Here is an 8,110-nt window from a genome sequence, read left to right as displayed (position 1 = left end):
AGAAGACTCTTGAGAGTCCCTTAGACTGCAAGGAGATCCAACCAGTCCATTCTAAAGGGGATCAGTCCTGGGTGTTCATTGGAAGGACTGATGCTAAAGCTGAAACGGAAATACTTTGGCCACCTCATGAGATGAGTTGACTCACTTATATCATTGCTGTCATTAATTTCACTCGTACATGAGCATATATAAGTAATACATTGTTGATGTTATTAAACTATTATCTGTTAGATCAGTTAAGAATAAGAAAAAGGAATGTGTTTATTTTACCTTCACTTATTCCTTCTCATATGCTTTTCCTTTCTTTTTTTTTTAGCATCCAAAATCTTTTTAATAACAAGGTAAACTCTCGGGTTAGTTTTTGTAGCCACCGCTGGCTCGTCGGCCTCTGGCGCGCTCGAACTTGCGGCCCTTGGAGCGGACATAGGGTTTGGTGTGGCTATGCGGGGTTCCTGGGGCCTTGCCGAAATGCCTGTACACCTCTCGGCCCTTGCGAGGACCAGAGAGGAGGACAGTGCCACAGCCCTAGGGGGAGTCCAGGGCCAGCTGGTCGAAGGTGAGGATCTTGCCCCCGGCCTTGAGGATGCGACTCCGGGCGCGGCTGCTCACTCGCAGAGCGCACACCTTCAGTTTGGGCACCTCCTGGACACGAACATCGTCTGTTACAGTCCCCACAACCACAGCTGTTTTGCCTTCCCGGCCAGGAAGCTTCATCTTCCGGATCATCCGGGAAAGGGAGAGCGGTGGCAGGTTGATGTGGCTCATGAATAATCTCTTCAGGACAACCTGATTGAAGGTGGAGTTGGTTCGTCTGGCCAGGAACCTATACAGCTTGACCAACAGCCTCAGGTAAACGTCCTGGCTCTTGGGCTCCTTGCATCAAACCTTTCGGTCCTTGTTGTGGCAGATGTCAACTCCCATGATGGCGCCTCCTCCTTAGCCAGGTCCGGAAAGAGAGGTGCTTTTCCTTTCTTTATATAAAGTTTCTGACTTGTATCATTTTCCTCCTCTCTGAAGAACTTCATTTAAAATTTCCTGCAAGACAGGTTTATTGATAACAAATTCTGTCAATGTTAGTCTGTCTGGGTAAGTCCTTATTTCTACTTCACTTTTGGAGGTAATTTCACAGGTTACAGAATTCTAGGCTGGGTTTTTTTCTCTTTCAACACTTAGAAAGCTCTTATTCTTCTCTTACTGTTCTGGTCTAGTCTTAGGTGTCATTTATCACTGACCATAATGGTAAGAGTTGACTGAAAGACTTGTAATCAAACATAATACCTACCCTACAGTTAGCAACCACCTACAGTCTGTTTCCTGAATATCTACTTTCCTCCAAAATTGTGTTCTCATTTGGGAAAATACGACTTCTTTCTGCAACATAATGGACATACAGCTGTTACCTAGTCAAGGTAACTCTGCCCAAAACCAAAGAGGAAAAAAGCTGGAAGAGGAAAGGTTATGAGCACATGGAAACTAACCACATGAAAGAGAATTTCATTTAAATTAATGAAGTAAAGTGTTAATCTCTCAGTCATATCCAACTCTTTCCAACCTCATGGACTGTAGCCCGCCAGGCTCTTCTGTTTATGGGATTTTTCAGGCAAGAATACTGGAGTGGGTTGCCATTTCCTAATCCAGGGGATCTTCCTGACCCAGGGACCGAACGCATGTCTCCTGCATTGTAGGCAGATTCTTTACTGTCTGAGCCACAAGGGAAGCCCAAAATTAATTGAAGAACTAAAAGACAATCAAGAATGTTTGCAATAGGTATAGCATGGGTGCGTGCTGAGTCACTGTGTCTGACTCTTTGCAACCCTATGGACCGCCAGGCTCCTCTGTCCATAGGATTCTCCAGGCAAGAATACTGGAGTGGGTTGCCATGCCCTCCTCCAGGTGCCCTTCCCAACCCAGGGATCAAACCCACATCTCTTAGTCTCCCACTTTGGGACACAGGTTCTTTACCATTAGTGCCACCTGGGAAACCCCAGAGTCTATGCCAAATGTGTACATAGCACATACAGAGTGCTATTCACATACAGAGAACATACCAAAATATTTTATTCAAGGGATAACTGGGGAAAATTTGCAAAGAGAGAGAGGACAGAGAGTTAAAGATTCACCTGTCACCCTAAAAATAAGGTAATGAGAGATTCCAATACAAATATGGTTGATCAAGACACTAGAATTAGTATTACATGACAAATATAGCTCAAGTGGGGAATATAAATTCTTCCTTTTTACCACATCATTACCCATTCCCAAGGATTGCTCAAGGCATCACAACAAACTTTGAAAAGATAACAACACTAAGTCTGGGAAAGCCAAAACTGGTGTCTTAATTTGTTTACCTCATTTCTTCCCATCTCATTCACTCTTTCACAATGTGCCTTCTCTCCCCACCACATCATGGAAGCCACTTCATTCAGGTTCACAAGTGAACTCCACATTGCCAGATCCAGTGGTCATCTCTCTGTCCTCAAGCTTAGTATCCTCTGAGTGACACAACAGAACTGATCACTGTCTTCTTGTTGAACTAACTTCCTTTCTCAGTTTCAGGGACATCACACTTTCCCTGATTGGTTCCTCCTTTGCCATCTCCAAATGTTTATAAGCCCCAGATACCTCTTTTCTGTCTTACTTTGATGGACTCATGCAGTCTCGTAGCTTTAAATACCATTGGTATTCAATATGCCCAAACTGTATTTTCTGATGCTGTGACATCTTCCCTGGGAAGTCAGGCAGACTGCTCTAGAAATTCCTCTGAATTAGTGACTTAAGCCAGAGACTCATAGATCCCCTCCCTTCACAAAATCCATTTCTGTATCTGACTTTTTCATTTTGGTAGATGGCACTAGCAATCACCTAATTGGTCAAGCCCAACCCTGGGATCACCGAAGTTTCCTTTTTCTTCTTCAACCCCCATAACCAATCTTACAGCTCCTCCTTCCAACTATACCTCTAAAACACCCCAAATCTGTCTACTGGCATAGTTTTCCCCTGGTTCATGCCACCAACACCCTCACCACCAACATCTCCTAGCAGATCTCCCTGTTCTTGCCCCTTTCTAATTTCCACTCAGAAGTCAGAGTGATCTTTAAACCATAAATCAGATAATGTTATTACCCCCATTTAAAAGCCCCTCATGACTTCCCATTGTTCTTAAAATCCAAGCTCCTAAGCATCACTGAAAAGAGCATCTGCCTTCCTAAACTCATCTCATGAAGTTTTTCCCTACCTCACCATGTTCTGACCACACTAGCCTTCCTTATATTCCTCAGCCAGATCAATTATCTAAACTAGCCACCTTTTCCAAACTAGCTCCTATTGCATTCTATCTTGTTACACTGCTTATTTCAGTACTTCAACAACCTGAGCTGTCTAATGTACATGTTGGTTTCCTTGTTTATTATTTGTCTCTTTCACTATAACAGCAGAAGCTATAGAATTACTGCTATAACTTTAGTATCCAGCCCTGATAGCTTATTGAAGTGATCCTCAGTAAGAAACTGTGAAACGAATGATTCAAAATAAGTAGCAATTTGAACACAATAAGAATGGAAGAAATGTGTCTCCTTGGCCAGCTGAATCTTCCACCAGTACTGTCTTTTGACCAAGGTTTGAAATCTGCTGAAATCTCATGAGGGAGAGAACTCTGAACTGCTGTCAGGCAGTGGTGATCCAAATAAAAGTTTAAATAGAGCTATTCTGGTGTGGAGGAGGGTCATCAGAGAAAAGAGTACAGAGTCAGGAAATTTGTTGATATGTGCCACTGGGGCTCAGAGAAGCCAGAGCGGGTGAGGCATGGAAATCACAAAGTACAAGGTTTAGAACTACCACTCTTGGCTTTCACTTCCCAACCCACAATAACCACCAAAGTGCAGTCTTTCTATTTCCAGGGTTCTATTTCTAGGCTGTAAGAATGGAGCAAATTTTAGAGTATTACAGACTTTCACAGGAAAAAGAAAAGATTACCTAAAAATATTTTCACCTTTGCCAAGAACTGCTTCCAAACACAAACCTTAGCTTGTCACGTCGGCCCCATTTCCCAGCTTTCCCCTTCTTCACTACTACCTCTTCCCTCATTGCACCAGACACACCTGGTACCACAAGAATTAGCTAACATGTCCCAAGTAATTTGAGTTCTTCAAGTGGAAACTGTTCCAGAAAAAAAATAAAGTACTAGACAGTTACAAGTCGTTTCTACCAGAATTATTGTTGAGATTTTCTATTTTTCTATTTTTAAGTTTTCACCCTTATGTTTTATGGAAGAGAATGTCAAAGCATGTGATATTTCACCATATGATTCCTTCTCGAATACGGGACACAAAGCTAGTATTACCTGGAGCCACATTTTCTATTTTCTCTTGAAAATATGCACCAACCTAAAAGAACAAAAACTTCTCCTCTGTCCAAAGAGTTTTACAGTTCAGTTCAGTTCAGTTCAGTCGCTCAGTCGTGTCCGACTCTTTGCGACCCCATGCATCACAGCACGCCAGGCCTCCCTGTCCATCACCAACTCCCGGAATTCACTCAAACTCATGTCCACAGAGTCAGTGATGCCATCCAGCCATCTCATTCTCTGTCATCCCCGTCTCCTCCCACCCCCAATCCCTTCTAGCATCAGACTCTTTTTCAGTGAGTCAACTCATCGCATGAGGTGGCCAAAGTATTGGAGTTTCAGCTTTAGCATCAGTCCTTCCAATGAACACCCAGGATTGATCTCCTCTAGAATGGACTGGTTGGATCTCTTGCAGAGAGTCTTAGATTCAAACTCTCTTTGGCATACAGGTTTTAGGTATTACATTTCCATTTCCATTCAGCTAACGTGTACTAAGTACCTACTGTGTGCCAAGTTTAGTATTAAATGCCTTACACTCACTTTATTAAATCTTCTTAACCATCCTCTGAGTATATCGCTCCATTTCAGAGGTGGAAAATTTGAAAATTAAACTGTAATGTTTGAACACAATAAGAATGGAAAAAATGACCATGTTTATAAAGGTCATGGAAGATCGGTAGATAGATATAGATAGACAAATAAAGACTATGGCAATTGTGTGCTTACAATATATAGTGGGAAGAATAATTGCCCCCCCAAATGTCCTCATATTAATCCCCAAAATTCTGAAAGTGTTGCCTCAGTAGTAAAAGAGATTTTGCATATTTGAGTAATAAAAGATATCCTGTATCTTGCAGGTGATCCCAATGTATTGATAATCGTTCTCATATAAAAGTGAGGTAGGTGAGTCCCTTGGACTGCAAGGAGATCCAACTGGTCCATTCTAAAGGAGATCAGTCCTGGGTGTTCACTGGAAGGACTGATGCTGAAGCTGAAACTCCAATACTTTGGCCACCTCATGCGAAGAGTTAACTCACTGGAAAAGACTCTGATGCTGGGAAGGATTGGGGGCGGGAGGAGAAGGGGACGACAGAGAATGAGATGGCTGGATGGCATCACCGACTCGATGGACATGAGTTTGAGTGAACTCCGGGAGTTGGTGATGGACAGGGAGGCCTGGCGTGCTGTGAATCATGGGGTCGCAAAGAGTCGGACACGACTGAGCGACTGAACTGAACTGAACTGAGGTAAGTTTATCGAGAAGGAGTTGTGATGATAGAAGCAGAGATGGTGGTGATACAATTGCTGAAGGGAGCCACAAACCAAGGAATGCCGAAAGCTTCTAGAAGCTGGAAAAGGCAAGAAACAGATTACACCTCCAGAAGGAATGCAGCCATGCGAACACCTAGATTTTATCACTTGAGACTCATTCTAGACTTCTGACATCCAGAAATCTAAGTGAATAATTACGTGTTTGAAGCCACCAAGTTTTAGGTTATTTGTTGCAGCAGCAATAAGAAAAGGATACACTGTACATTCTTTCAATATCTAACACATGTTCCTAGATGTTTAACTATGGGACTGTAAGCTCCATGTGTCCTGATCATCTCCACATCTTCAGTATCTGTCACAGTACCATCTGCCTGTTCTTTGTGCTGGTGGTGGTTCCTAATGATAATTCAGACCCTACAGAAAACCCAACAGCAATCCAAACCATACCTGGCATCATTCATTTTCACAGCAAGGGAAGGAAATTATGATTTAAATCGAATTGTTGCTTTCTTTAATCACCTGTGTAAATATTTCTACTCCTTTTTCCAAAAATGGATGTCTAAAATAGCTTTAATTTTTTTAAAATATCAGATTATTTAGCTGGAATTAGAAACTGATAGCGAGATGTCAGCAGGCCTTCCTCAAGGCTCGTCCAGATCCCTCTTCAGGTTAAGCTACATCATGAGAAGGCTACTTGCTTGGCCTACCTTCCCCTCACTCTACAACTGTCTTTATAGAATATTTTAACAGTAAACACAGGCATTCAGTGAGGGCTAAGGAAGAGAGAAATTTTTTAAATACTATTTTTTAAATAGAATGTTTAAACAAATCTAATGATACTAAAAACACTTTAACACAAAGAACCCAGTGATAAATTTCTCTCAGGTATCCTCATAAAGATATTGGTAGTTTCTCTGGAGAAGCTGAATTAGTTCTAACTAGAGAAAATGCAAGTTTGAAAGTCTACTGGGTTTTTCTCTCTCTTTTTTTTCTCCCTAGCCACCAAGAGACATAGAGCTAAATTTGGTATACAGAATCTATCAATTCTTATAGCAAGGAGTTCTTGTTAGAGTTCTTCTCCTTTTCTTATTTTGAAAATTCTCTTTTTATCTTGTCATCATTTTATAATATTACCTAGTCTGTCTCAAACCAGTTTTTGAAGGTTGGAAGAATATAAATGAGTCAATATAAATATATTACACCACATTCTAACATTAATATTTATTACTGTCATTAATGAACATGCAAGTTATTTGAAAGCCATGTTGCTCACATGCCATGAAAGAATGAACTAACAAATCCTCAGACACATCCAGGCTGGAGAGATATGGAGAGGACACATTTAACAAGATCCTTGGGATAAGCACAGAATAAATGACTTCTACACAGTAGCAAAGACTTTGTGAGGTAACACTCAACATAGAATATGGCCATTTTCTAAGGAAAATCCGGATGGGCTAAAAGTATTTGTGGAGAACTGTGGAGATCCAGTAAAAACAAATGGCTTGAAACAGAAATTAAGTACTCTTCACTTTAAGTTGTGAACTTTGAACAATTCCAACAGGAGCTGAGAGGTCACTAGAGTTAATACCAGGCCTAGTATAAGGTACTGACCAGTCTGTGATATTATTAGACACAATAGACAAGAAAAAGAATAGTTAACCAGTTCTGTAAGAGAAGACCGTCAACCAGGCAGGAAGAAGCCTGAGACATTGCAAGTGGTCATACCTATGTAAAGCCTTTACAGGACAGACTGGGAGATAACCTCAGAGCCAAATCAAACTTAGATTTGAATTTGGCACCCAATTCATTTCAGTCCAAGAAATATTCATTTGATACCTCTTTGGTGCTAAATACTGCACTAGGCACTTAGAAATAAAACGAGGAATCATATGTGGCCTGGGCCGAAAGAAAACAAAACTCACATTCTAGTGAGGAAGACAGACATGTGAACAAATGGAAGGCTGCATGAGAGTTACAGCTAGAATATGTACGTGCATGCTCAGCCACTCAGTCATGTCTGACTCTTTGAGGCCCTATGGAGTGTAGCCCACCAGTCTCCTCTGTCCATGGGATTTTCCCAACAAGAATACTGGAGTGGGTTGCCAGTTCCTCCTCCAGGGATCTTCCCAACCCAGGGATTGAACCCATGTCTCTTGTGCCTCCTGCATTGGCAGGCGGATTCTTTACCACTGAGCCACCTGGGAAGCCCCTATAGCATGAATAGTATGTATGAAATAAGAGGCCAGACAGAGAAGGGAGTCTGAGGAAGGATACAAAACAGAACATGGGTTGTGAAAAAAGAGACCATTATTCAGTCAGTGAAGGGACAGGAGAGAACGCCAGGGAGAGGACCAAATATCAGAAAAGCTATAGAAGTGTAAAACAGTATGTCTGCTTTAGAAAAAAAATACAAAAATAAAGGTAGGAATGGGCAGAAATTAGGACATATTAAAGGTTTCTGAGGAGAAAAGGCATGATCAGATTTTTACTTTTGAA

The 8,110-nt window shown here is 41.6% G+C and overlaps 1 pseudogene; it reads right to left on the bottom strand.

Moving 5' to 3' along the window:
- Positions 1-321: 321 nt before the first annotated feature.
- Positions 322-945, bottom strand: LOC129564478 (large ribosomal subunit protein eL18 pseudogene; annotated as a pseudogene).
- Positions 946-8,110: the final 7,165 nt, after the last annotated feature.

This window comes from Moschus berezovskii, chromosome X, assembly GCF_049115385.1.
Source record: "Moschus berezovskii isolate FMDL1 chromosome X, NW_MosBer_1.0, whole genome shotgun sequence".
NCBI classification, from domain to species: domain Eukaryota; kingdom Metazoa; phylum Chordata; class Mammalia; order Artiodactyla; family Moschidae; genus Moschus; species Moschus berezovskii.
The sequence above is the reverse complement of the archived record's forward strand: the minus strand, read 5'-3'. Positions and strand labels throughout refer to the sequence as shown.